We start from the raw sequence: 25,791 nt of genomic DNA, 5'->3' as shown, positions 1-25,791 counted from the left end.
CCAGCCAGCTGTCTCCTTGCTGCGGCTGCAGCTGACGGCCAGCAGGGTGCCTCGTTTTCGACACAAACGCATGAAAGCACTTTGTGCTCACTGCAACCAAATGAAGTCTTCTATCAGTCAGGCGGGGCCCTGCGACGTCACCTCACGCTCGTGGTGGCTGCGCCAAGGCTGAAGTCGTTTCCACCTCCAATCAGCAATCGCCATCGCCTCAGCACTTCTTTCCTCGTCCACGGGGCCTTCCGCCTCGCCTGAGTCCACCAGCTGCCGCTGCCGCTCCTCCGACAAGTTGGTTCTTTCAGCGAGACAGGCATCAGCACTGTTTGGTCTCAGCCGTCCGACGGGTGAGAGGATTTCCTGCACATCCTGGAGCGTGGCTGCTCAGGATCCACTGCGGAAGGAGCGAAAGCGTGGCCGGCTCACCTACCGGGGGATTAGTTCAACTGTTGGAGCGCACGCGTGAGGTAGTGGGATCGATGCTCGCATTCTCCACTTGCTTTTAAAACTGCGAGTGCACCCACTCACTCAGCTGGTCTGCAGCAGACGGAATACCGTTTGCGTACGCCGCCTCCCTGAGAGTGGTCCGAAAGATCAAAAGCTTCACGCGTGAGCGACAGGCAGGTCCTGCTGTTTCAGGGTGCAGCGTAGGAAGGAAGTCGAGCTGCGCAGTGAAGGGAAACGCCTGCGGCGTTGATGTTTTTTCCCTGCGGGGTGCAAGTCAGCACCTTGAAAGGATCACACCGGTGGTGGGTGAGTCGCCTGAGGTCAGCGGGCACGTCCTGGACGTGTTTGGAGGCAACTTGAACCAGTCGGTAAGCTGCGGCCCAAACCCTAACCTGACATGTACACGAAGCTGCGAGTCAGGTACTGTACCGGCAGAATCTGGCAGTTTCGGATCAGCACTCGAGACGATTTCTTCATGCCAGCACAGGCCGAAGCTGTGGAGATCAGCCAGTGGCTCAGGATCTGCCAGAGTGACAGATTTTCAGGGAGGCAACGGCGTCGCATTAGTGGAGGAGCGCGGCAAAGCATCAGCAAGGGAGAGCCTCTGCTGGGCTCTCCTTCGATAGCTCAGCTGGTAGAGCGGAGGACTGTAGCGTGTCGCAAACCTGTCATCTTTAGGTCGCCGGTTCAATTCCGGCTCGAAGGAGCCCCCCACCCTGCTGCTTTTTGCAAACAGTCAGCATCCACCAGCACGCGGGCCACAGCAACACAGATGAGCTGAAAAGGCGACACGTCGGCACACGCCCTTCCCCCTCTGCAACCAGCCAGCCAGCTGTCTCCTTGCTGCGGCTGCAGCTGACGGCCAGCAGGGTGCCTCGTTTTCGACACAAACGCATGAAAGCACTTTGTGCTCACTGCAACCAAATGAAGTCTTCTATCAGTCAGGCGGGGCCCTGCGACGTCACCTCACGCTCGTGGTGGCTGCGCCAAGGCTGAAGTCGTTTCCACCTCCAATCAGCAATCGCCATCGCCTCAGCACTTCTTTCCTCGTCCACGGGGCCTTCCGCCTCGCCTGAGTCCACCAGCTGCCGCTGCCGCTCCTCCGACAAGTTGGTTCTTTCAGCGAGACAGGCATCAGCAATGTTTGGTCTCAGCCGTCCGACGGGTGAGAGGATTTCCTGCACATCCTGGAGCGTGGCTGCTCAGGATCCACTGCGGAAGGAGCGAAAGCGTGGCCGGCTCACCTACTGGGGGATTAGTTCAACTGTTGGAGCGCACGCGTGAGGTAGTGGGATCGATGCCCGCATTCTCCACTTGCTTTTAAAACTGCGAGTGCACCCACTCACTCAGCTGGTCTGCAGCAGACGGAATACCGTTTGCGTACGCCGCCTCCCTGAGAGTGGTCCCGAAAGATCAAAAGCTTCACGCGTGAGCGACAGGCAGGTCCTGCTGTTTCAGGGTGCAGCGTAGGAAGGAAGTCGAGCTGCGCAGCGAAGGGAAACGCCTGCGGCGTTGATGTTTTTTCCCTGCGGGGTGAAAGTCAGCTCCTTGAAAGGATCACACCGGTGGTGGGTGAGTCGCCTGAGGTCAGCGGGCACGTCCTGGACGTGTTTGGAGGCAACTTGAACCGGTCGGTAAGCTGCGGCCCAAACCCTAACCTGACATGTACACGAAGCTGCGAGTCAGGTACTGTACCGGCAGACTCTGGCAGTTTCGGATCAGCACTCGAGACGATTTCTTCATGCCAGCACAGGCCGAAGCTGTGGAGATCAGCCAGTGGCTCAGGATCTGCCAGAGTGACAGATTTTCAGGGAGGCAACGACGTCGCATTAGTGGAGGAGCGCGGCCAAGCATCAGCAAGGGAGAGCCACTGCTGGGCTCTCCTTCGATAGCTCAGCTGGTAGAGCGGAGGACTGTAGTGTCTCGCCAACCTGTCATCCTTAGGTCGCTGGTTCAGTTCCGGCTCGAAGGAGCCCCCCACCCTGCTGCTTTTTGCAAACAGTGAGCATCCACCAGCACGCGGGCCACAGCAACACAGATGAGCTGAAAACGCGACACGTCGGCACACGCCCTTCCCCCTCTGCAACCAGCCAGCTGTCTCCGTGCTGCGGCTGCAGCTGACGGCCAGCAGGGTGCCTCGTTTTCGACACAAACGCATGAAAGCACTTTGTGCTCACTGCAACCAAATGAAGTCTTCTATCAGTCAGGCGGGGCCCTGCGACGTCACCTCACGCTCGTGGTGGCTGCGCCAAGGCTGAAGTCGTTTCCACCTCCAATCAGCAATCGCCATCGCCTCAGCACTTCTTTCCTCGTCCATGGGGCCTTCCGCCTCGCCTGAGTCCACCAGCTGCCGCTGCCGCTCCTCCGACAAGTTGGTCGTTTCAGCGAGACAGGCATCAGCAATGTTTGGTCTCAGCCGTCCGACGGATGAGAGGATTTCCTGCACATCCTGGAGCGTGGCTGCTCAGGATCCACTGCGGAAGGAGCGAAAGCGTGGCCGGCTCACCTACCGGGGGATTAGTTCAACTGTTGGAGCGCACGCGTGAGGTAGTGGGATCGATGCCCGCATTCTCCACTTGCTTTTAAAACTGCGAGTGCACCCACTCACTCAGCTGGTCTGCAGCAGACGGAATACCGTTTGCGTACGCCGCCTCCCTGAGAGTGGTCCCGAAAGATCAAAAGCTTCACGCGTGAGCGACAGGCAGGTCCTGCTGTTTCAGGGTGCAGCGTAGGAAGGAAGTCGAGCTGCGCAGCGAAGGGAAACGCCTGCGGCGTTGATGTTTTTTCCCTGCGGGGTGAAAGTCAGCTCCTTGAAAGGATCACACCGGTGGTGGGTGAGTCGCCTGAGGTCAGCGGGCACGTCCTGGACGTGTTTGGAGGCAACTTGAACCGGTCGGTAAGCTGCGGCCCAAACCCTAACCTGACATGTACACGAAGCTGCGAGTCAGGTACTGTACCGGCAGACTCTGGCAGTTTCGGATCAGCACTCGAGACGATTTCTTCATGCCAGCACAGGCCGAAGCTGTGGAGATCAGCCAGTGGCTCAGGATCTGCCAGAGTGACAGATTTTCAGGGAGGCAACGACGTCGCATTAGTGGAGGAGCGCGGCCAAGCATCAGCAAGGGAGAGCCACTGCTGGGCTCTCCTTCGATAGCTCAGCTGGTAGAGCGGAGGACTGTAGTGTCTCGCCAACCTGTCATCCTTAGGTCGCTGGTTCAGTTCCGGCTCGAAGGAGCCCCCCACCCTGCTGCTTTTTGCAAACAGTGAGCATCCACCAGCACGCGGGCCACAGCAACACAGATGAGCTGAAAACGCGACACGTCGGCACACGCCCTTCCCCCTCTGCAACCAGCCAGCTGTCTCCGTGCTGCGGCTGCAGCTGACGGCCAGCAGGGTGCCTCGTTTTCGACACAAACGCATGAAAGCACTTTGTGCTCACTGCAACCAAATGAAGTCTTCTATCAGTCAGGCGGGGCCCTGCGACGTCACCTCACGCTCGTGGTGGCTGCGCCAAGGCTGAAGTCGTTTCCACCTCCAATCAGCAATCGCCATCGCCTCAGCACTTCTTTCCTCGTCCATGGGGCCTTCCGCCTCGCCTGAGTCCACCAGCTGCCGCTGCCGCTCCTCCGACAAGTTGGTCGTTTCAGCGAGACAGGCATCAGCAATGTTTGGTCTCAGCCGTCCGACGGATGAGAGGATTTCCTGCACATCCTGGAGCGTGGCTGCTCAGGATCCACTGCGGAAGGAGCGAAAGCGTGGCCGGCTCACCTACCGGGGGATTAGTTCAACTGTTGGAGCGCACGCGTGAGGTAGTGGGATCGATGCCCGCATTCTCCACTTGCTTTTAAAACTGCGAGTGCACCCACTCACTCAGCTGGTCTGCAGCAGACGGAATACCGTTTGCGTACGCCGCCTCCCTGAGAGTGGTCCCGAAAGATCAAAAGCTTCACGCGTGAGCGACAGGCAGGTCCTGCTGTTTCAGGGTGCAGCGTAGGAAGGAAGTCGAGCTGCGCAGCGAAGGGAAACGCCTGCGGCGTTGATGTTTTTTCCCTGCGGGGTGAAAGTCAGCTCCTTGAAAGGATCACACCGGTGGTGGGTGAGTCGCCTGAGGTCAGCGGGCACGTCCTGGACGTGTTTGGAGGCAACTTGAACCGGTCGGTAAGCTGCGGCCCAAACCCTAACCTGACATGTACACGAAGCTGCGAGTCAGGTACTGTACCGGCAGACTCTGGCAGTTTCGGATCAGCACTCGAGACGATTTCTTCATGCCAGCACAGGCCGAAGCTGTGGAGATCAGCCAGTGGCTCAGGATCTGCCAGAGTGACAGATTTTCAGGGAGGCAACGACGTCGCATTAGTGGAGGAGCGCGGCCAAGCATCAGCAAGGGAGAGCCACTGCTGGGCTCTCCTTCGATAGCTCAGCTGGTAGAGCGGAGGACTGTAGTGTCTCGCCAACCTGTCATCCTTAGGTCGCTGGTTCAGTTCCGGCTCGAAGGAGCCCCCCACCCTGCTGCTTTTTGCAAACAGTGAGCATCCACCAGCACGCGGGCCACAGCAACACAGATGAGCTGAAAACGCGACACGTCGGCACACGCCCTTCCCCCTCTGCAACCAGCCAGCTGTCTCCGTGCTGCGGCTGCAGCTGACGGCCAGCAGGGTGCCTCGTTTTCGACACAAACGCATGAAAGCACTTTGTGCTCACTGCAACCAAATGAAGTCTTCTATCAGTCAGGCGGGGCCCTGCGACGTCACCTCACGCTCGTGGTGGCTGCGCCAAGGCTGAAGTCGTTTCCACCTCCAATCAGCAATCGCCATCGCCTCAGCACTTCTTTCCTCGTCCATGGGGCCTTCCGCCTCGCCTGAGTCCACCAGCTGCCGCTGCCGCTCCTCCGACAAGTTGGTCGTTTCAGCGAGACAGGCATCAGCAATGTTTGGTCTCAGCCGTCCGACGGATGAGAGGATTTCCTGCACATCCTGGAGCGTGGCTGCTCAGGATCCACTGCGGAAGGAGCGAAAGCGTGGCCGGCTCACCTACCGGGGGATTAGTTCAACTGTTGGAGCGCACGCGTGAGGTAGTGGGATCGATGCCCGCATTCTCCACTTGCTTTTAAAACTGCGAGTGCACCCACTCACTCAGCTGGTCTGCAGCAGACGGAATACCGTTTGCGTACGCCGCCTCCCTGAGAGTGGTCCCGAAAGATCAAAAGCTTCACGCGTGAGCGACAGGCAGGTCCTGCTGTTTCAGGGTGCAGCGTAGGAAGGAAGTCGAGCTGCGCAGCGAAGGGAAACGCCTGCGGCGTTGATGTTTTTTCCCTGCGGGGTGAAAGTCAGCTCCTTGAAAGGATCACACCGGTGGTGGGTGAGTCGCCTGAGGTCAGCGGGCACGTCCTGGACGTGTTTGGAGGCAACTTGAACCGGTCGGTAAGCTGCGGCCCAAACCCTAACCTGACATGTACACGAAGCTGCGAGTCAGGTACTGTACCGGCAGAATCTGGCAGTTTCGGATCAGCACTCGAGACGATTTCTTCATGCCAGCACAGGCCGAAGCTGTGGAGATCAGCCAGTGGCTCAGGATCTGCCAGAGTGACAGATTTTCAGGGAGGCAACGACGTCGCATTAGTGGAGGAGCGCGGCCAAGCATCAGCAAGGGAGAGCCACAGCGGGGCTCTCCTTCGATAGCTCAGCTGGTAGAGCGGAGGACTGTAGTGTCTCGCCAACCTGTCATCCTTAGGTCGCCGGTTCAATTCCGGCTCGAAGGAGCCCCCCACCCTGCTGCTTTTTGCAAACAGTGAGCATCCACCAGCACGCGGGCCACAGCAACACAGATGAGCTGAAAACGCGACACGTCGGCACACGCCCTTCCCCCTCTGCAACCAGCCAGCTGTCTCCGTGCTGCGGCTGCAGCTGACGGCCAGCAGGGTGCCTCGTTTTCGACACAAACGCATGAAAGCACTTTGTGCTCACTGCAACCAAATGAAGTCTTCTATCAGTCAGGCGGGGCCCTGCGACGTCACCTCACGCTCGTGGTGGCTGCGCCAAGGCTGAAGTCGTTTCCACCTCCAATCAGCAATCGCCATCGCCTCAGCACTTCTTTCCTCGTCCATGGGGCCTTCCGCCTCGCCTGAGTCCACCAGCTGCCGCTGCCGCTCCTCCGACAAGTTGGTCGTTTCAGCGAGACAGGCATCAGCAATGTTTGGTCTCAGCCGTCCGACGGATGAGAGGAATTCCTGCACATCCTGGAGCGTGGCTGCTCAGGATCCACTGCGGAAGGAGCGAAAGCGTGGCCGGCTCACCTACTGGGGGATTAGTTCAACTGTTGGAGCGCACGCGTGAGGTAGTGGGATCGATGCCCGCATTCTCCACTTGCTTTTAAAACTGCGAGTGCACCCACTCACTCAGCTGGTCTGCAGCAGACGGAATACCGTTTGCGTACGCCGCCTCCCTGAGAGTGGTCCCGAAAGATCAAAAGCTTCACGCGTGAGCGACAGGCAGGTCCTGCTGTTTCAGGGTGCAGCGTAGGAAGGAAGTCGAGCTGCGCAGCGAAGGGAAACGCCTGCGGCGTTGATGTTTTTTCCCTGCGGGGTGAAAGTCAGCTCCTTGAAAGGATCACACCGGTGGTGGGTGAGTCGCCTGAGGTCAGCGGGCACGTCCTGGACGTGTTTGGAGGCAACTTGAACCGGTCGGTAAGCTGCGGCCCAAACCCTAACCTGACATGTACACGAAGCTGCGAGTCAGGTACTGTACCGGCAGACTCTGGCAGTTTCGGATCAGCACTCGAGACGATTTCTTCATGCCAGCACAGGCCGAAGCTGTGGAGATCAGCCAGTGGCTCAGGATCTGCCAGAGTGACAGATTTTCAGGGAGGCAACGACGTCGCATTAGTGGAGGAGCGCGGCCAAGCATCAGCAAGGGAGAGCCAGTGCTGGGCTCTCCTTCGATAGCTCAGCTGGTAGAGCGGAGGACTGTAGTGTCTCGCCAACCTGTCATCCTTAGGTCGCTGGTTCAGTTCCGGCTCGAAGGAGCCCCCCGCCCTGCTGCTTTTTGCAAACAGTGAGCATCCACCAGCACGCGGGCCACAGCAACACAGATGAGCTGAAAAGGCAACACGTCGGCACACGCCCTTCCCCCTCTGCAACCAGCCAGCTGTCTCCGTGCTGCGGCTGCAGCTGACGGCCAGCAGGGTGCCTCGTTTTCGACACAAACGCATGAAAGCACTTTGTGCTCACTGCAACCAAATGAAGTCTTCTATCAGTCAGGCGGGGCCCTGCGACGTCACCTCACGCTCGTGGTGGCTGCGCCAAGGCTGAAGTCGTTTCCACCAGCAATCGCCATCGCCTCAGCACTTCTTTCCTCGTCCATGGGGCCTTCCGCCTCGCCTGAGTCCACCAGCTGCCGCTGCCGCTCCTCCGACAAGTTGGTCGATTCAGCGAGACAGGCATCAGCAATGTTTGGTCTCAGCCGTCCGACGGATGAGAGGATTTCCTGCACATCCTGGAGCGTGGCTGCTCAGGATCCACTGCGGAAGGAGCGAAAGCGTGGCCGGCTCACCTACCGGGGGATTAGTTCAACTGTTGGAGCGCACGCGTGAGGTAGTGGGATCGATGCCCGCATTCTCCACTTGCTTTTAAAACTGCGAGTGCACCCACTCACTCAGCTGGTCTGCAGCAGACGGAATACCGTTTGCGTACGCCGCCTCCCTGAGAGTGGTCCCGAAAGATCAAAAGCTTCACGCGTGAGCGACAGGCAGGTCCTGCTGTTTCAGGGTGCAGCGTAGGAAGGAAGTCGAGCTGCGCAGCGAAGGGAAACGCCTGCGGCGTTGATGTTTTTTCCCTGCGGGGTGAAAGTCAGCTCCTTGAAAGGATCACACCGGTGGTGGGTGAGTCGCCTGAGGTCAGCGGGCACGTCCTGGACGTGTTTGGAGGCAACTTGAACCGGTCGGTAAGCTGCGGCCCAAACCCTAACCTGACATGTACACGAAGCTGCGAGTCAGGTACTGTACCGGCAGACTCTGGCAGTTTCGGATCAGCACTCGAGACGATTTCTTCATGCCAGCACAGGCCGAAGCTGTGGAGATCAGCCAGTGGCTCAGGATCTGCCAGAGTGACAGATTTTCAGGGAGGCAACGACGTCGCATTAGTGGAGGAGCGCGGCCAAGCATCAGCAAGGGAGAGCCACTGCTGGGCTCTCCTTCGATAGCTCAGCTGGTAGAGCGGAGGACTGTAGTGTTTCGCCAACCTGTCATCCTTAGGTCGCCGGTTCAATTCCGGCTCGAAGGAGCCCCCCACCCTGCTGCTTTTTGCAAACAGTGAGCATCCACCAGCACGCGGGCCACAGCAACACAGATGAGCTGAAAAGGCGACACGTCGGCACACGCCCTTCCCCCTCTGCAACCAGCCAGCTGTCTCCGTGCTGCGGCTGCAGCTGACGGCCAGCAGGGTGCCTCGTTTTCGACACAAACGCATGAAAGCACTTTGTGCTCACTGCAACCAAATGAAGTCTTCTATCAGTCAGGCGGGGCCCTGCGACGTCACCTCACGCTCGTGGTGGCTGCGCCAAGGCTGAAGTCGTTTCCACCAGCAATCGCCATCGCCTCAGCACTTCTTTCCTCGTCCATGGGGCCTTCCGCCTCGCCTGAGTCCACCAGCTGCCGCTGCCGCTCCTCCGACAAGTTGGTCGTTTCAGCGAGACAGGCATCAGCAATGTTTGGTCTCAGCCGTCCGACGGATGAGAGGAATTCCTGCACATCCTGGAGCGTGGCTGCTCAGGATCCACTGCGGAAGGAGCGAAAGCGTGGCCGGCTCACCTACTGGGGGATTAGTTCAACTGTTGGAGCGCACGCGTGAGGTAGTGGGATCGATGCCCGCATTCTCCACTTGCTTTTAAAACTGCGAGTGCACCCACTCACTCAGCTGGTCTGCAGCAGACGGAATACCGTTTGCGTACGCCGCCTCCCTGAGAGTGGTCCCGAAAGATCAAAAGCTTCACGCGTGAGCGACAGGCAGGTCCTGCTGTTTCAGGGTGCAGCGTAGGAAGGAAGTCGAGCTGCGCAGCGAAGGGAAACGCCTGCGGCGTTGATGTTTTTTCCCTGCGGGGTGAAAGTCAGCTCCTTGAAAGGATCACACCGGTGGTGGGTGAGTCGCCTGAGGTCAGCGGGCACGTCCTGGACGTGTTTGGAGGCAACTTGAACCGGTCGGTAAGCTGCGGCCCAAACCCTAACCTGACATGTACACGAAGCTGCGAGTCAGGTACTGTACCGGCAGACTCTGGCAGTTTCGGATCAGCACTCGAGACGATTTCTTCATGCCAGCACAGGCCGAAGCTGTGGAGATCAGCCAGTGGCTCAGGATCTGCCAGAGTGACAGATTTTCAGGGAGGCAACGACGTCGCATTAGTGGAGGAGCGCGGCCAAGCATCAGCAAGGGAGAGCCACTGCTGGGCTCTCCTTCGATAGCTCAGCTGGTAGAGCGGAGGACTGTAGTGTCTCGCCAACCTGTCATCCTTAGGTCGCCGGTTCAATTCCGGCTCGAAGGAGCCCCCCACCCTGCTGCTTTTTGCAAACAGTGAGCATCCACCAGCACGCGGGCCACAGCAACACAGATGAGCTGAAAAGGCGACACGTCGGCACACGCCCTTCCCCCTCTGCAACCAGCCAGCTGTCTCCGTGCTGCGGCTGCAGCTGACGGCCAGCAGGGTGCCTCGTTTTCGACACAAACGCATGAAAGCACTTTGTGCTCACTGCAACCAAATGAAGTCTTCTATCAGTCAGGCGGGGCCCTGCGACGTCACCTCACGCTCGTGGTGGCTGCGCCAAGGCTGAAGTCGTTTCCACCAGCAATCGCCATCGCCTCAGCACTTCTTTCCTCGTCCATGGGGCCTTCCGCCTCGCCTGAGTCCACCAGCTGCCGCTGCCGCTCCTCCGACAAGTTGGTCGTTTCAGCGAGACAGGCATCAGCAATGTTTGGTCTCAGCCGTCCGACGGATGAGAGGATTTCCTGCACATCCTGGAGCGTGGCTGCTCAGGATCCACTGCGGAAGGAGCGAAAGCGTGGCCGGCTCACCTACCGGGGGATTAGTTCAACTGTTGGAGCGCACGCGTGAGGTAGTGGGATCGATGCCCGCATTCTCCACTTGCTTTTAAAACTGCGAGTGCACCCACTCACTCAGCTGGTCTGCAGCAGACGGAATACCGTTTGCGTACGCCGCCTCCCTGAGAGTGGTCCCGAAAGATCAAAAGCTTCACGCGTGAGCGACAGGCAGGTCCTGCTGTTTCAGGGTGCAGCGTAGGAAGGAAGTCGAGCTGCGCAGCGAAGGGAAACGCCTGCGGCGTTGATGTTTTTTCCCTGCGGGGTGAAAGTCAGCTCCTTGAAAGGATCACACCGGTGGTGGGTGAGTCGCCTGAGGTCAGCGGGCACGTCCTGGACATGTTTGGAGGCAACTTGAACCGGTCGGTAAGCTGCGGCCCAAACCCTAACCTGACATGTACACGAAGCTGCGAGTCAGGTACTGTACCGGCAGACTCTGGCAGTTTCGGATCAGCACTCGAGACGATTTCTTCATGCCAGCACAGGCCGAAGCTGTGGAGATCAGCCAGTGGCTCAGGATCTGCCAGAGTGACAGATTTTCAGGGAGGCAACGACGTCGCATTAGTGGAGGAGCGCGGCCAAGCATCATCAAGGGAGAGCCACTGCTGGGCTCTCCTTCGATAGCTCAGCTGGTAGAGCGGAGGGCTGTAGTGTCTCGCCCACCTGTCATCCTTAGGTCGCCGGTTCAATTCCGGCTCGAAGGAGCCCCCCACCCTGCTGCTTTTTGCAAACAGTGAGCATCCACCAGCACGCGGGCCACAGCAACACAGATGAGCTGAAAAGGCGACACGTCGGCACACGCCCTTCCCCCTCTGCAACCAGCCAGCTGTCTCCGTGCTGCGGCTGCAGCTGACGGCCAGCAGGGTGCCTCGTTTTCGACACAAACGCATGAAAGCACTTTGTGCTCACTGCAACCAAATGAAGTCTTCTATCAGTCAGGCGGGGCCCTGCGACGTCACCTCACGCTCGTGGTGGCTGCGCCAAGGCTGAAGTCGTTTCCACCAGCAATCGCCATCGCCTCAGCACTTCTTTCCTCGTCCATGGGGCCTTCCGCCTCGCCTGAGTCCACCAGCTGCCGCTGCCGCTCCTCCGACAAGTTGGTCGTTTCAGCGAGACAGGCATCAGCAATGTTTGGTCTCAGCCGTCCGACGGATGAGAGGAATTCCTGCACATCCTGGAGCGTGGCTGCTCAGGATCCACTGCGGAAGGAGCGAAAGCGTGGCCGGCTCACCTACTGGGGGATTAGTTCAACTGTTGGAGCGCACGCGTGAGGTAGTGGGATCGATGCCCGCATTCTCCACTTGCTTTTAAAACTGCGAGTGCACCCACTCACTCAGCTGGTCTGCAGCAGACGGAATACCGTTTGCGTACGCCGCCTCCCTGAGAGTGGTCCCGAAAGATCAAAAGCTTCACGCGTGAGCGACAGGCAGGTCCTGCTGTTTCAGGGTGCAGCGTAGGAAGGAAGTCGAGCTGCGCAGCGAAGGGAAACGCCTGCGGCGTTGATGTTTTTTCCCTGCGGGGTGAAAGTCAGCTCCTTGAAAGGATCACACCGGTGGTGGGTGAGTCGCCTGAGGTCAGCGGGCACGTCCTGGACGTGTTTGGAGGCAACTTGAACCGGTCGGTAAGCTGCGGCCCAAACCCTAACCTGACATGTACACGAAGCTGCGAGTCAGGTACTGTACCGGCAGACTCTGGCAGTTTCGGATCAGCACTCGAGACGATTTCTTCATGCCAGCACAGGCCGAAGCTGTGGAGATCAGCCAGTGGCTCAGGATCTGCCAGAGTGACAGATTTTCAGGGAGGCAACGACGTCGCATTAGTGGAGGAGCGCGGCCAAGCATCAGCAAGGGAGAGCCACTGCTGGGCTCTCCTTCGATAGCTCAGCTGGTAGAGCGGAGGACTGTAGTGTCTCGCCAACCTGTCATCCTTAGGTCGCCGGTTCAATTCCGGCTCGAAGGAGCCCCCCACCCTGCTGCTTTTTGCAAACAGTGAGCATCCACCAGCACGCGGGCCACAGCAACACAGATGAGCTGAAAAGGCGACACGTCGGCACACGCCCTTCCCCCTCTGCAACCAGCCAGCTGTCTCCGTGCTGCGGCTGCAGCTGACGGCCAGCAGGGTGCCTCGTTTTCGACACAAACGCATGAAAGCACTTTGTGCTCACTGCAACCAAATGAAGTCTTCTATCAGTCAGGCGGGGCCCTGCGACGTCACCTCACGCTCGTGGTGGCTGCGCCAAGGCTGAAGTCGTTTCCACCAGCAATCGCCATCGCCTCAGCACTTCTTTCCTCGTCCATGGGGCCTTCCGCCTCGCCTGAGTCCACCAGCTGCCGCTGCCGCTCCTCCGACAAGTTGGTCGTTTCAGCGAGACAGGCATCAGCAATGTTTGGTCTCAGCCGTCCGACGGATGAGAGGATTTCCTGCACATCCTGGAGCGTGGCTGCTCAGGATCCACTGCGGAAGGAGCGAAAGCGTGGCCGGCTCACCTACCGGGGGATTAGTTCAACTGTTGGAGCGCACGCGTGAGGTAGTGGGATCGATGCCCGCATTCTCCACTTGCTTTTAAAACTGCGAGTGCACCCACTCACTCAGCTGGTCTGCAGCAGACGGAATACCGTTTGCGTACGCCGCCTCCCTGAGAGTGGTCCCGAAAGATCAAAAGCTTCACGCGTGAGCGACAGGCAGGTCCTGCTGTTTCAGGGTGCAGCGTAGGAAGGAAGTCGAGCTGCGCAGCGAAGGGAAACGCCTGCGGCGTTGATGTTTTTTCCCTGCGGGGTGAAAGTCAGCTCCTTGAAAGGATCACACCGGTGGTGGGTGAGTCGCCTGAGGTCAGCGGGCACGTCCTGGACGTGTTTGGAGGCAACTTGAACCGGTCGGTAAGCTGCGGCCCAAACCCTAACCTGACATGTACACGAAGCTGCGAGTCAGGTACTGTACCGGCAGACTCTGGCAGTTTCGGATCAGCACTCGAGACGATTTCTTCATGCCAGCACAGGCCGAAGCTGTGGAGATCAGCCAGTGGCTCAGGATCTGCCAGAGTGACAGATTTTCAGGGAGGCAACGACGTCGCATTAGTGGAGGAGCGCGGCCAAGCATCATCAAGGGAGAGCCACTGCTGGGCTCTCCTTCGATAGCTCAGCTGGTAGAGCGGAGGACTGTAGTGTCTCGCCCACCTGTCATCCTTAGGTCGCCGGTTCAATTCCGGCTCGAAGGAGCCCCCCACCCTGCTGCTTTTTGCAAACAGTGAGCATCCACCAGCACGCGGGCCACAGCAACACAGATGAGCTGAAAAGGCGACACGTCGGCACACGCCCTTCCCCCTCTGCAACCAGCCAGCTGTCTCCGTGCTGCGGCTGCAGCTGACGGCCAGCAGGGTGCCTCGTTTTCGACACAAACGCATGAAAGCACTTTGTGCTCACTGCAACCAAATGAAGTCTTCTATCAGTCAGGCGGGGCCCTGCGACGTCACCTCACGCTCGTGGTGGCTGCGCCAAGGCTGAAGTCGTTTCCACCAGCAATCGCCATCGCCTCAGCACTTCTTTCCTCGTCCATGGGGCCTTCCGCCTCGCCTGAGTCCACCAGCTGCCGCTGCCGCTCCTCCGACAAGTTGGTCGTTTCAGCGAGACAGGCATCAGCAATGTTTGGTCTCAGCCGTCCGACGGATGAGAGGATTTCCTGCACATCCTGGAGCGTGGCTGCTCAGGATCCACTGCGGAAGGAGCGAAAGCGTGGCCGGCTCACCTACCGGGGGATTAGTTCAACTGTTGGAGCGCACGCGTGAGGTAGTGGGATCGATGCCCGCATTCTCCACTTGCTTTTAAAACTGCGAGTGCACCCACTCACTCAGCTGGTCTGCAGCAGACGGAATACCGTTTGCGTACGCCGCCTCCCTGAGAGTGGTCCCGAAAGATCAAAAGCTTCACGCGTGAGCGACAGGCAGGTCCTGCTGTTTCAGGGTGCAGCGTAGGAAGGAAGTCGAGCTGCGCAGCGAAGGGAAACGCCTGCGGCGTTGATGTTTTTTCCCTGCGGGGTGAAAGTCAGCTCCTTGAAAGGATCACACCGGTGGTGGGTGAGTCGCCTGAGGTCAGCGGGCACGTCCTGGACGTGTTTGGAGGCAACTTGAACCGGTCGGTAAGCTGCGGCCCAAACCCTAACCTGACATGTACACGAAGCTGCGAGTCAGGTACTGTACCGGCAGAATCTGGCAGTTTCGGATCAGCACTCGAGACGATTTCTTCATGCCAGCACAGGCCGAAGCTGTGGAGATCAGCCAGTGGCTCAGGATCTGCCAGAGTGACAGATTTTCAGGGAGGCAACGACGTCGCATTAGTGGAGGAGCGCGGCCAAGCATCAGCAAGGGAGAGCCACTGCTGGGCTCTCCTTCGATAGCTCAGCTGGTAGAGCGGAGGACTGTAGTGTGTCGCAAACCTGTCATCCTTAGGTCGCCGGTTCAATTCCGGCTCGAAGGAGCCCCCCACCCTGCTGCTTTTTGCAAACAGTCAGCATCCACCAGCACGCGGGCCACAGCAACACAGATGAGCTGAAAAGGCGACACGTCGGCACACGCCCTTCCCCCTCTGCAACCAGCCAGCCAGCTGTCTCCTTGCTGCGGCTGCAGCTGACGGCCAGCAGGGTGCCTCGTTTTCGACACAAACGCATGAAAGCACTTTGTGCTCACTGCAACCAAATGAAGTCTTCTATCAGTCAGGCGGGGCCCTGCGACGTCACCTCACGCTCGTGGTGGCTGCGCCAAGGCTGAAGTCGTTTCCACCTCCAATCAGCAATCGCCATCGCCTCAGCACTTCTTTCCTCGTCCACGGGGCCTTCCGCCTCGCCTGAGTCCACCAGCTGCCGCTGCCGCTCCTCCGACAAGTTGGTTCTTTCAGCGAGACAGGCATCAGCAATGTTTGGTCTCAGCCGTCCGACGGGTGAGAGGATTTCCTGCACATCCTGGAGCGTGGCTGCTCAGGATCCACTGCGGAAGGAGCGAAAGCGTGGCCGGCTCACCTACCGGGGGATTAGTTCAACTGTTGGAGCGCACGCGTGAGGTAGTGGGATCGATGCTCGCATTCTCCACTTGCTTTTAAAACTGCGAGTGCACCCACTCACTCAGCTGGTCTGCAGCAGACGGAATACCGTTTGCGTACGCCGCCTCCCTGAGAGTGGTCCCGAAAGATCAAAAGCTTCACGCGTGAGCGACAGGCAGGTCCTGCTGTTTCAGGGTGCAGCGTAGGAAGGAAGTCGAGCTGCGCAGTGAAGGGAAACGCCTGCGGCGTTGATGTTTTTTCCCTGCGGGGTGCAAGTCAGCACCTTGAAAGGATCACACCGGTGGTGGGTGAGTTGCCTGAGGTCAGCGGGCACGTCCTGGACGTGTTTGGAGGCAACTTGAACCAGTCGGTAAGCTGTGGCCCAAACCCTAACCTGACATGTACACGAAGCTGCGAGTCAGGTACTGTACCGGCAGAATCTGGCAGTTTCGGATCAGCACTCGAGACGATTTCTTCATGCCAGCACAGGCCGAAGCTGTGGAGATCAGCCAGTGGCTCAGGATCTGCCAGAGTGACAGATTTTCAGGGAGGCAACGACGTCGCATTAGTGGAGGAGCGCGGCCAAGCATCAGCAAGGGAGAGCCACTGCTGGGCTCTCCTTCGATAGCTCAGCTGGTAGAGCGGAGGACTGTAGTGTCTCGCCAACCTGTCATCCTTAGGTCGCCGGTTCAATTCCGGCTCGAAGGAGCCCCCCACCCTGCTGCTTTTTGCAAACAGTGAGCATCCACCAGCACGCGGGCCACAGCAACACAGATGAGCTGAAAAGGCGACACGTCGGCACACGCCCTTCCCCCTCTGCAACCAGCCAGCTGTCTCCGTGCTGCGGCTGCAGCTGACGGCCAGCAGGGTGCCTCGTTTTCGACACAAACGCATGAAAGCACTTTGTGCTCACTGCAACCAAATGAAGTCTTCTATCAGTCAGGCGGGGCCCTGCGACGTCACCTCACGCTCGTGGTGGCTGCGCCAAGGCTGAAGTCGTTTCCACCAGCAATCGCCATCGCCTCAGCACTTCTTTCCTCGTCCATGGGGCCTTCCGCCTCGCCTGAGTCCACCAGCTGCCGCTGCCGCTCCTCCGACAAGTTGGTCGTTTCAGCGAGACAGGCATCAGCAATGTTTGGTCTCAGCCGTCCGACGGATGAGAGGATTTCCTGCACATCCTGGAGCGTGGCTGCTCAGGATCCACTGCGGAAGGAGCGAAAGCGTGGCCGGCTCACCTACCGGGGGATTAGTTCAACTGTTGGAGCGCACGCGTGAGGTAGTGGGATCGATGCCCGCATTCTCCACTTGCTTTTAAAACTGCGAGTGCACCCACTCACTCAGCTGGTCTGCAGCAGACGGAATACCGTTTGCGTACGCCGCCTCCCTGAGAGTGGTCCCGAAAGATCAAAAGCTTCACGCGTGAGCGACAGGCAGGTCCTGCTGTTTCAGGGTGCAGCGTAGGAAGGAAGTCGAGCTGCGCAGCGAAGGGAAACGCCTGCGGCGTTGATGTTTTTTCCCTGCGGGGTGAAAGTCAGCTCCTTGAAAGGATCACACCGGTGGTGGGTGAGTCGCCTGAGGTCAGCGGGCACGTCCTGGACGTGTTTGGAGGCAACTTGAACCGGTCGGTAAGCTGCGGCCCAAACCCTAACCTGACATGTACACGAAGCTGCGAGTCAGGTACTGTACCGGCAGACTCTGGCAGTTTCGGATCAGCACTCGAGACGATTTCTTCATGCCAGCACAGGCCGAAGCTGTGGAGATCAGCCAGTGGCTCAGGATCTGCCAGAGTGACAGATTTTCAGGGAGGCAACGACGTCGCATTAGTGGAGGAGCGCGGCCAAGCATCATCAAGGGAGAGCCACTGCTGGGCTCTCCTTCGATAGCTCAGCTGGTAGAGCGGAGGACTGTAGTGTCTCGCCCACCTGTCATCCTTAGGTCGCCGGTTCAATTCCGGCTCGAAGGAGCCCCCCACCCTGCTGCTTTTTGCAAACAGTGAGCATCCACCAGCACGCGGGCCACAGCAACACAGATGAGCTGAAAAGGCGACACGTCGGCACACGCCCTTCCCCCTCTGCAACCAGCCAGCTGTCTCCGTGCTGCGGCTGCAGCTGACGGCCAGCAGGGTGCCTCGTTTTCGACACAAACGCATGAAAGCACTTTGTGCTCACTGCAACCAAATGAAGTCTTCTATCAGTCAGGCGGGGCCCTGCGACGTCACCTCACGCTCGTGGTGGCTGCGCCAAGGCTGAAGTCGTTTCCACCAGCAATCGCCATCGCCTCAGCACTTCTTTCCTCGTCCATGGGGCCTTCCGCCTCGCCTGAGTCCACCAGCTGCCGCTGCCGCTCCTCCGACAAGTTGGTCGTTTCAGCGAGACAGGCATCAGCAATGTTTGGTCTCAGCCGTCCGACGGATGAGAGGATTTCCTGCACATCCTGGAGCGTGGCTGCTCAGGATCCACTGCGGAAGGAGCGAAAGCGTGGCCGGCTCACCTACCGGGGGATTAGTTCAACTGTTGGAGCGCACGCGTGAGGTAGTGGGATCGATGCCCGCATTCTCCACTTGCTTTTAAAACTGCGAGTGCACCCACTCACTCAGCTGGTCTGCAGCAGACGGAATACCGTTTGCGTACGCCGCCTCCCTGAGAGTGGTCCCGAAAGATCAAAAGCTTCACGCGTGAGCGACAGGCAGGTCCTGCTGTTTCAGGGTGCAGCGTAGGAAGGAAGTCGAGCTGCGCAGCGAAGGGAAACGCCTGCGGCGTTGATGTTTTTTCCCTGCGGGGTGAAAGTCAGCTCCTTGAAAGGATCACACCGGTGGTGGGTGAGTCGCCTGAGGTCAGCGGGCACGTCCTGGACGTGTTTGGAGGCAACTTGAACCGGTCGGTAAGCTGCGGCCCAAACCCTAACCTGACATGTACACGAAGCTGCGAGTCAGGTACTGTACCGGCAGAATCTGGCAGTTTCGGATCAGCACTCGAGACGATTTCTTCATGCCAGCACAGGCCGAAGCTGTGGAGATCAGCCAGTGGCTCAGGATCTGCCAGAGTGACAGATTTTCAGGGAGGCAACGACGTCGCATTAGTGGAGGAGCGCGGCCAAGCATCAGCAAGGGAGAGCCACTGCTGGGCTCTCCTTCGATAGCTCAGCTGGTAGAGCGGAGGACTGTAGTGTGTCGCAAACCTGTCATCCTTAGGTCGCCGGTTCAATTCCGGCTCGAAGGAGCCCCCCACCCTGCTGCTTTTTGCAAACAGTCAGCATCCACCAGCACGCGGGCCACAGCAACACAGATGAGCTGAAAAGGCGACACGTCGGCACACGCCCTTCCCCCTCTGCAACCAGCCAGCCAGCTGTCTCCTTGCTGCGGCTGCAGCTGACGGCCAGCAGGGTGCCTCGTTTTCGACACAAACGCATGAAAGCACTTTGTGCTCACTGCAACCAAATGAAGTCTTCTATCAGTCAGGCGGGGCCCTGCGACGTCACCTCACGCTCGTGGTGGCTGCGCCAAGGCTGAAGTCGTTTCCACCTCCAATCAGCAATCGCCATCGCCTCAGCACTTCTTTCCTCGTCCACGGGGCCTTCCGCCTCGCCTGAGTCCACCAGCTGCCGCTGCCGCTCCTCCGACAAGTTGGTTCTTTCAGCGAGACAGGCATCAGCAATGTTTGGTCTCAGCCGTCCGACGGGTGAGAGGATTTCCTGCACATCCTGGAGCGTGGCTGCTCAGGATCCACTGCGGAAGGAGCGAAAGCGTGGCCGGCTCACCTACCGGGGGATTAGTTCAACTGTTGGAGCGCACGCGTGAGGTAGTGGGATCGATGCTCGCATTCTCCACTTGCTTTTAAAACTGCGAGTGCACCCACTCACTCAGCTGGTCTGCAGCAGACGGAATACCGTTTGCGTACGCCGCCTCCCTGAGAGTGGTCCCGAAAGATCAAAAGCTTCACGCGTGAGCGACAGGCAGGTCCTGCTGTTTCAGGGTGCAGCGTAGGAAGGAAGTCGAGCTGCGCAGTGAAGGGAAACGCCTGCGGCGTTGATGTTTTTTCCCTGCGGGGTGCAAGTCAGCACCTTGAAAGGATCACACCGGTGGTGGGTGAGTTGCCTGAGGTCAGCGGGCACGTCCTGGACGTGTTTGGAGGCAACTTGAACCAGTCGGTAAGCTGTGGCCCAAACCCTAACCTGACATGTACACGAAGCTGCGAGTCAGGTACTGTACCGGCAGAATCTGGCAGTTTCGGATCAGCACTCGAGACGATTTCTTCATGCCAGCACAGGCCGAAGCTGTGGAGATCAGCCAGTGGCTCAGGATCTGCCAGAGTGACAGATTTTCAGGGAGGCAACGGCGTCGCATTAGTGGAGGAGCGCGGCAAAGCATCAGCAAGGGAGAGCCACTGCTGGGCTCTCCTTCGATAGCTTAGCTGGTAGAGCGGAGGACTGTAGTGTGTCGCAAACCTGTCATCCTTAGATCGCCGGTTCAATTCCGGCTCGAAGGAGCCCCCCACCCTGCTGCTTTTTGCAAACAGTCAGCATCCACCAGCACGCGGGCCACAGCAACACAGATGAGCTGAAAAGGCGACACGTCGGCACACGCCCTTCCCCCTCTGCAACCAGCCAGCCAGCTGTCTCCTTGCTGCGGCTGCAGCTGACGGCCAGCAGGGTGCCTCGTTTTCGACACAAACGCATGAAAGCACTTTGTGCTCACTGCAACCAAATGAAGTCTTCTATCAGTCAGGCGGGGCCCTGCGACGTCACCTCACGCTCGTGGTGGCTGCGCCAAGGCTGAAGTCGTTTCCACCTCCAATCAGCAATCGCCATCGCCTCAGCACTTCTTTCCTCGTCCACGGGGCCTTCCGCCTCGCCTGAGTCCACCAGCTGCCGCTGCCGCTCCTCCGACAAGTTGGTTCTTTCAGCGAGACAGGCATCAGCAATGTTTGGTCTCAGCCGTCCGACGGGTGAGAGGATTTCCTGCACATCCTGGAGCGTGGCTGCTCAGGATCCACTGCGGAAGGAGCGAAAGCGTGGCCGGCTCACCTACCGGGGGATTAGTTCAACTGTTGGAGCGCACGCGTGAGGTAGTGGGATCGATGCTCGCATTCTCCACTTGCTTTTAAAACTGCGAGTGCACCCACTCACTCAGCTGGTCTGCAGCAGACGGAATACCGTTTGCGTACGCCGCCTCCCTGAGAGTGGTCCCGAAAGATCAAAAGCTTCACGCGTGAGCGACAGGCAGGTCCTGCTGTTTCAGGGTGCAGCGTAGGAAGGAAGTCGAGCTGCGCAGTGAAGGGAAACGCCTGCGGCGTTGATGTTTTTTCCCTGCGGGGTGCAAGTCAGCACCTTGAAAGGATCACACCGGTGGTGGGTGAGTCGCCTGAGGTCAGCGGGCACGTCCTGGACGTGTTTGGAGGCAACTTGAACCAGTCGGTAAGCTGCGGCCCAAACCCTAACCTGACATGTACACGAAGCTGCGAGTCAGGTACTGTACCGGCAGAATCTGGCAGTTTCGGATCAGCACTCGAGACGATTTCTTCATGCCAGCACAGGCCGAAGCTGTGGAGATCAGCCAGTGGCTCAGGATCTGCCAGAGTGACAGATTTTCAGGGAGGCAACGGCGTCGCATTAGTGGAGGAGCGCGGCAAAGCATCAGCAAGGGAGAGCCTCTACTGGGCTCTCCTTCGATAGCTCAGCTGGTAGAGCGGAGGGCTGTAGTGTGTCGCAAACCTGTCATCCTTAGGTCGCCGGTTCAATTCCGGCTCGAAGGAGCCCCCCACCCTGCTGCTTTTTGCAAACAGTCAGCATCCACCAGCACGCGGGCCACAGCAACACAGATGAGCTGAAAAGGCGACACGTCGGCACACGCCCTTCCCCCTCTGCAACCAGCCAGCCAGCTGTCTCCTTGCTGCGGCTGCAGCTGACGGCCAGCAGGGTGCCTCGTTTTCGACACAAACGCATGAAAGCACTTTGTGCTCACTGCAACCAAATGAAGTCTTCTATCAGTCAGGCGGGGCCCTGCGACGTCACCTCACGCTCGTGGTGGCTGCGCCAAGGCTGAAGTCGTTTCCACCTCCAATCAGCAATCGCCATCGCCTCAGCACTTCTTTCCTCGTCCACGGGGCCTTCCGCCTCGCCTGAGTCCACCAGCTGCCGCTGCCGCTCCTCCGACAAGTTGGTTCTTTCAGCGAGACAGGCATCAGCAATGTTTGGTCTCAGCCGTCCGACGGGTGAGAGGATTTCCTGCACATCCTGGAGCGTGGCTGCTCAGGATCCACTGCGGAAGGAGCGAAAGCGTGGCCGGCTCACCTACCGGGGGATTAGTTCAACTGTTGGAGCGCACGCGTGAGGTAGTGGGATCGATGCCCGCATTCTCCACTTGCTTTTAAAACTGCGAGTGCACCCACTCACTCAGCTGGTCTGCAGCAGACGGAATACCGTTTGCGTACGCCGCCTCCCTGAGAGTGGTCCCGAAAGATCAAAAGCTTCACGCGTGAGCGACAGGCAGGTCCTGCTGTTTCAGGGTGCAGCGTAGGAAGGAAGTCGAGCTGCGCAGTGAAGGGAAACGCCTGCGGCGTTGATGTTTTTTCCCTGCGGGGTGCAAGTCAGCACCTTGAAAGGATCACACCGGTGGTGGGTGAGTCGCCTGAGGTCAGCGGGCACGTCCTGGACGTGTTTGGAGGCAACTTGAACCAGTCGGTAAGCTGCGGCCCAAACCCTAACCTGACATGTACACGAAGCTGCGAGTCAGGTACTGTACCGGCAGAATCTGGCAGTTTCGGATCAGCACTCGAGACGATTTCTTCATGCCAGCACAGGCCGAAGCTGTGGAGATCAGCCAGTGGCTCAGGATCTGCCAGAGTGACAGATTTTCAGGGAGGCAACGGCGTCGCATTAGTGGAGGAGCGCGGCAAAGCATCAGCAAGGGAGAGCCTCTACTGGGCTCTCCTTCGATAGCTCAGCTGGTAGAGCGGAGGACTGTAGTGTGTCGCAAACCTGTCATCCTTAGGTCGCCGGTTCAATTCCGGCTCGAAGTAGCCCCCCACCCTGCTGCTTTTTGCAAACAGTCAGCATCCACCAGCACGCGGGCCACAGCAACACAGATGAGCTGAAAAGGCGACACGTCGGCACACGCCCTTCCCCCTCTGCAACCAGCCAGCCAGCTGTCTCCTTGCTGCGGCTGCAGCTGACGGCCAGCAGGGTGCCTCGTTTTCGACACAAACGCATGAAAGCACTTTGTGCTCACTGCAACCAAATGAAGTCTTCTATCAGTCAGGCGGGGCCCTGCGACGTCACCTCACGCTCGTGGTGGCTGCGCCAAGGCTGAAGTCGTTTCCACCTCCAATCAGCAATCGCCATCGCCTCAGCACTTCTTTCCTCGTCCACGGGGCCTTCCGCCTCGCCTGAGTCCACCAGCTGCCGCTGCCGCTCCTCCGACAAGTTGGTTCTTTCAGCGAGACAGGCATCAGCAATGTTTGGTCTCAGCCGTCCGACGGGTGAGAGGATTTCCTGCACATCCTGGAGCGTGGCTGCTCAGGATCCACTGCGGAAGGAGCGAAAGCGTGGCCGGCTCACCTACCGGGGGATTAGTTCAACTGTTGGAGCGCACGCGTGAGGTAGTGGGATCGATGCTCGCATTCTCCACTTGCTTTTAAAACTGCGAGTGCACCCACTCACTCAGCTGGTCTGCAGCAGACGGAATACCGTTTGCGTACGCCGCCTCCCTGAGAGTGGTCCCGAAAGATCAAAAGCTTCACGCGTGAGCGACAGGCAGGTCCTGCTGTTTCAGGGTGCAGCGTAGGAAGGAAGTCGAGCTGCGCAGTGAAGGGAAACGCCTGCGGCGTTGATGTTTTTTCCCTGCGGGGTGCAAGTCAGCACCTTGAAAGGATCACACCGGTGGTGGGTGAGTCGCCTGAGGTCAGCGGGCACGTCCTGGACGTGTTTGGAGGCAACTTGAACCAGTCGGTAAGCTGCGGCCCAAACCCTAACCTGACATGTACACGAAGCTGCGAGTCAGGTACTGTACCGGCAGAATCTGGCAGTTTCGGATCAGCACTCGAGACGATTTCTTCATGCCAGCACAGGCCGAAGCTGTGGAGATCAGCCAGTGGCTCAGGATCTGCCAGAGTGACAGATTTTCAGGGAGGCAACGGCGTCGCATTAGTGGAGGAGCGCGGCAAAGCATCAGCAAGGGAGAGCCTCTACTGGGCTCTCCTTCGATAGCTCAGCTGGTAGAGCGGAGGGCTGTAGTGTGTCGCAAACCTGTCATCCTTAGGTCGCCGGTTCAATTCCGGCTCGAAGGAGCCCCCCACCCTGCTGCTTTTTGCAAACAGTCAGCATCCACCAGCACGCGGGCCACAGCAACACAGATGAGCTGAAAAGGCGACACGTCGGCACACGCCCTTCCCCCTCTGCAACCAGCCAGCCAGCTGTCTCCTTGCTGCGGCTGCAGCTGACGGCCAGCAGGGTGCCTCGTTTTCGACACAAACGCATGAAAGCACTTTGTGCTCACTGCAACCAAATGAAGTCTTCTATCAGTCAGGCGGGGCCCTGCGACGTCACCTCACGCTCGTGGTGGCTGCGCCAAGGCTGAAGTCGTTTCCACCTCCAATCAGCAATCGCCATCGCCTCAGCACTTCTTTCCTCGTCCACGGGGCCTTCCGCCTCGCCTGAGTCCACCAGCTGCCGCTGCCGCTCCTCCGACAAGTTGGTTCTTTCAGCGAGACAGGCATCAGCAATGTTTGGTCTCAGCCGTCCGACGGGTGAGAGGATTTCCTGCACATCCTGGAGCGTGGCTGCTCAGGATCCACTGCGGAAGGAGCGAAAGCGTGGCCGGCTCACCTACCGGGGGATTAGTTCAACTGTTGGAGCGCACGCGTGAGGTAGTGGGATCGATGCCCGCATTCTCCACTTGCTTTTAAAACTGCGAGTGCACCCACTCACTCAGCTGGTCTGCAGCAGACGGAATACCGTTTGCGTACGCCGCCTCCCTGAGAGTGGTCCCGAAAGATCAAAAGCTTCACGCGTGAGCGACAGGCAGGTCCTGCTGTTTCAGGGTGCAGCGTAGGAAGGAAGTCGAGCTGCGCAGTGAAGGGAAACGCCTGCGGCGTTGATGTTTTTTCCCTGCGGGGTGCAAGTCAGCACCTTGAAAGGATCACACCGGTGGTGGGTGAGTCGCCTGAGGTCAGCGGGCACGTCCTGGACGTGTTTGGAGGCAACTTGAACCAGTCGGTAAGCTGCGGCCCAAACCCTAACCTGACATGTACACGAAGCTGCGAGTCAGGTACTGTACCGGCAGAATCTGGCAGTTTCGGATCAGCACTCGAGACGATTTCTTCATGCCAGCACAGGCCGAAGCTGTGGAGATCAGCCAGTGGCTCAGGATCTGCCAGAGTGACAGATTTTCAGGGAGGCAACGGCGTCGCATTAGTGGAGGAGCGCGGCAAAGCATCAGCAAGGGAGAGCCTCTACTGGGCTCTCCTTCGATAGCTCAGCTGGTAGAGCGGAGGGCTGTAGTGTGTCGCAAACCTGTCATCCTTAGGTCGCCGGTTCAATTCCGGCTCGAAGGAGCCCCCCACCCTGCTGCTTTTTGCAAACAGTCAGCATCCACCAGCACGCGGGCCACAGCAACACAGATGAGCTGAAAAGGCGACACGTCGGCACACGCCCTTCCCCCTCTGCAACCAGCCAGCCAGCTGTCTCCTTGCTGCGGCTGCAGCTGACGGCCAGCAGGGTGCCTCGTTTTCTACACAAACGCATGAAAGCACTTTGTGCTCACTGCAACCAAATGAAGTCTTCTATCAGTCAGGCGGGGCCCTGCGACGTCACCTCACGCTCGTGGTGGCTGCGCCAAGGCTGAAGTCGTTTCCACCTCCAATCAGCAATCGCCATCGCCTCAGCACTTCTTTCCTCGTCCACGGGGCCTTCCGCCTCGCCTGAGTCCACCAGCTGCCGCTGCCGCTCCTCCGACAAGTTGGTTCTTTCAGCAAGACAGGCATCAGCAATGTTTGGTCTCAGCCGTCCGACGGGTGAGAGGATTTCCTGCACATCCTGGAGCGTGGCTGCTCAGGATCCACTGCGGAAGGAGCGAAAGCGTGGCCGGCTCACCTACCGGGGGATTAGTTCAACTGTTGGAGCGCACGCGTGAGGTAGTGGGATCGATGCCTGCATTCTCCACTTGCTTTTAAAACTGCGAGTGCACCCACTCACTCAGCTGGTCTGCAGCAGACGGAATACCGTTTGCGTACGCCGCCTCCCTGAGAG

The 25,791-nt window shown here is 58.8% G+C and overlaps 20 non-coding genes across 20 annotated transcripts; all 20 read left to right on the top strand.

The window, feature by feature from the left end:
* Positions 1 to 1,057: 1,057 nt before the first annotated feature.
* On the top strand, positions 1,058 to 1,147 carry trnay-gua (transfer RNA tyrosine (anticodon GUA)). The gene is given in 2 exon segments: positions 1,058 to 1,094; positions 1,112 to 1,147. It is a non-coding gene; the product is annotated as a tRNA-Tyr (tRNA).
* A 1,176-nt stretch (positions 1,148 to 2,323) lies between these two features.
* On the top strand, positions 2,324 to 2,413 carry trnay-gua (transfer RNA tyrosine (anticodon GUA)). The gene is given in 2 exon segments: positions 2,324 to 2,360; positions 2,378 to 2,413. It is a non-coding gene; the product is annotated as a tRNA-Tyr (tRNA).
* Positions 2,414 to 3,585: 1,172 nt separating this feature from the next.
* Positions 3,586 to 3,675, top strand: trnay-gua (transfer RNA tyrosine (anticodon GUA)). The gene is given in 2 exon segments: positions 3,586 to 3,622; positions 3,640 to 3,675. It is a non-coding gene; the product is annotated as a tRNA-Tyr (tRNA).
* A 1,172-nt stretch (positions 3,676 to 4,847) lies between these two features.
* On the top strand, positions 4,848 to 4,937 carry trnay-gua (transfer RNA tyrosine (anticodon GUA)). Its single transcript is given in 2 exon segments — positions 4,848 to 4,884; positions 4,902 to 4,937. It is a non-coding gene; the product is annotated as a tRNA-Tyr (tRNA).
* A 1,172-nt stretch (positions 4,938 to 6,109) lies between these two features.
* On the top strand, positions 6,110 to 6,199 carry trnay-gua (transfer RNA tyrosine (anticodon GUA)). Its single transcript is given in 2 exon segments — positions 6,110 to 6,146; positions 6,164 to 6,199. It is a non-coding gene; the product is annotated as a tRNA-Tyr (tRNA).
* Positions 6,200 to 7,371: 1,172 nt separating this feature from the next.
* trnay-gua (transfer RNA tyrosine (anticodon GUA)) lies at positions 7,372 to 7,461 on the top strand. The gene is given in 2 exon segments: positions 7,372 to 7,408; positions 7,426 to 7,461. It is a non-coding gene; the product is annotated as a tRNA-Tyr (tRNA).
* A 1,165-nt stretch (positions 7,462 to 8,626) lies between these two features.
* Positions 8,627 to 8,716, top strand: trnay-gua (transfer RNA tyrosine (anticodon GUA)). The gene is given in 2 exon segments: positions 8,627 to 8,663; positions 8,681 to 8,716. It is a non-coding gene; the product is annotated as a tRNA-Tyr (tRNA).
* Positions 8,717 to 9,881: 1,165 nt separating this feature from the next.
* Positions 9,882 to 9,971, top strand: trnay-gua (transfer RNA tyrosine (anticodon GUA)). The gene is given in 2 exon segments: positions 9,882 to 9,918; positions 9,936 to 9,971. It is a non-coding gene; the product is annotated as a tRNA-Tyr (tRNA).
* Positions 9,972 to 11,136: 1,165 nt separating this feature from the next.
* trnay-gua (transfer RNA tyrosine (anticodon GUA)) lies at positions 11,137 to 11,226 on the top strand. Its single transcript is given in 2 exon segments — positions 11,137 to 11,173; positions 11,191 to 11,226. It is a non-coding gene; the product is annotated as a tRNA-Tyr (tRNA).
* A 1,165-nt stretch (positions 11,227 to 12,391) lies between these two features.
* Positions 12,392 to 12,481, top strand: trnay-gua (transfer RNA tyrosine (anticodon GUA)). The gene is given in 2 exon segments: positions 12,392 to 12,428; positions 12,446 to 12,481. It is a non-coding gene; the product is annotated as a tRNA-Tyr (tRNA).
* Positions 12,482 to 13,646: 1,165 nt separating this feature from the next.
* trnay-gua (transfer RNA tyrosine (anticodon GUA)) lies at positions 13,647 to 13,736 on the top strand. The gene is given in 2 exon segments: positions 13,647 to 13,683; positions 13,701 to 13,736. It is a non-coding gene; the product is annotated as a tRNA-Tyr (tRNA).
* A 1,165-nt stretch (positions 13,737 to 14,901) lies between these two features.
* Positions 14,902 to 14,991, top strand: trnay-gua (transfer RNA tyrosine (anticodon GUA)). The gene is given in 2 exon segments: positions 14,902 to 14,938; positions 14,956 to 14,991. It is a non-coding gene; the product is annotated as a tRNA-Tyr (tRNA).
* A 1,176-nt stretch (positions 14,992 to 16,167) lies between these two features.
* trnay-gua (transfer RNA tyrosine (anticodon GUA)) lies at positions 16,168 to 16,257 on the top strand. The gene is given in 2 exon segments: positions 16,168 to 16,204; positions 16,222 to 16,257. It is a non-coding gene; the product is annotated as a tRNA-Tyr (tRNA).
* A 1,165-nt stretch (positions 16,258 to 17,422) lies between these two features.
* Positions 17,423 to 17,512, top strand: trnay-gua (transfer RNA tyrosine (anticodon GUA)). Its single transcript is given in 2 exon segments — positions 17,423 to 17,459; positions 17,477 to 17,512. It is a non-coding gene; the product is annotated as a tRNA-Tyr (tRNA).
* Positions 17,513 to 18,677: 1,165 nt separating this feature from the next.
* On the top strand, positions 18,678 to 18,767 carry trnay-gua (transfer RNA tyrosine (anticodon GUA)). The gene is given in 2 exon segments: positions 18,678 to 18,714; positions 18,732 to 18,767. It is a non-coding gene; the product is annotated as a tRNA-Tyr (tRNA).
* A 1,176-nt stretch (positions 18,768 to 19,943) lies between these two features.
* On the top strand, positions 19,944 to 20,033 carry trnay-gua (transfer RNA tyrosine (anticodon GUA)). Its single transcript is given in 2 exon segments — positions 19,944 to 19,980; positions 19,998 to 20,033. It is a non-coding gene; the product is annotated as a tRNA-Tyr (tRNA).
* Positions 20,034 to 21,209: 1,176 nt separating this feature from the next.
* Positions 21,210 to 21,299, top strand: trnay-gua (transfer RNA tyrosine (anticodon GUA)). The gene is given in 2 exon segments: positions 21,210 to 21,246; positions 21,264 to 21,299. It is a non-coding gene; the product is annotated as a tRNA-Tyr (tRNA).
* A 1,176-nt stretch (positions 21,300 to 22,475) lies between these two features.
* On the top strand, positions 22,476 to 22,565 carry trnay-gua (transfer RNA tyrosine (anticodon GUA)). The gene is given in 2 exon segments: positions 22,476 to 22,512; positions 22,530 to 22,565. It is a non-coding gene; the product is annotated as a tRNA-Tyr (tRNA).
* Positions 22,566 to 23,741: 1,176 nt separating this feature from the next.
* Positions 23,742 to 23,831, top strand: trnay-gua (transfer RNA tyrosine (anticodon GUA)). Its single transcript is given in 2 exon segments — positions 23,742 to 23,778; positions 23,796 to 23,831. It is a non-coding gene; the product is annotated as a tRNA-Tyr (tRNA).
* A 1,176-nt stretch (positions 23,832 to 25,007) lies between these two features.
* Positions 25,008 to 25,097, top strand: trnay-gua (transfer RNA tyrosine (anticodon GUA)). The gene is given in 2 exon segments: positions 25,008 to 25,044; positions 25,062 to 25,097. It is a non-coding gene; the product is annotated as a tRNA-Tyr (tRNA).
* The last annotated feature ends 694 nt before the right edge of the window (positions 25,098 to 25,791 follow it).

Source organism: Chiloscyllium punctatum, chromosome 5 (assembly GCF_047496795.1).
Source record: "Chiloscyllium punctatum isolate Juve2018m chromosome 5, sChiPun1.3, whole genome shotgun sequence".
In the NCBI taxonomy this organism is placed as follows: domain Eukaryota; kingdom Metazoa; phylum Chordata; class Chondrichthyes; order Orectolobiformes; family Hemiscylliidae; genus Chiloscyllium; species Chiloscyllium punctatum.
The sequence above is the reverse complement of the archived record's forward strand: the minus strand, read 5'-3'. Positions and strand labels throughout refer to the sequence as shown.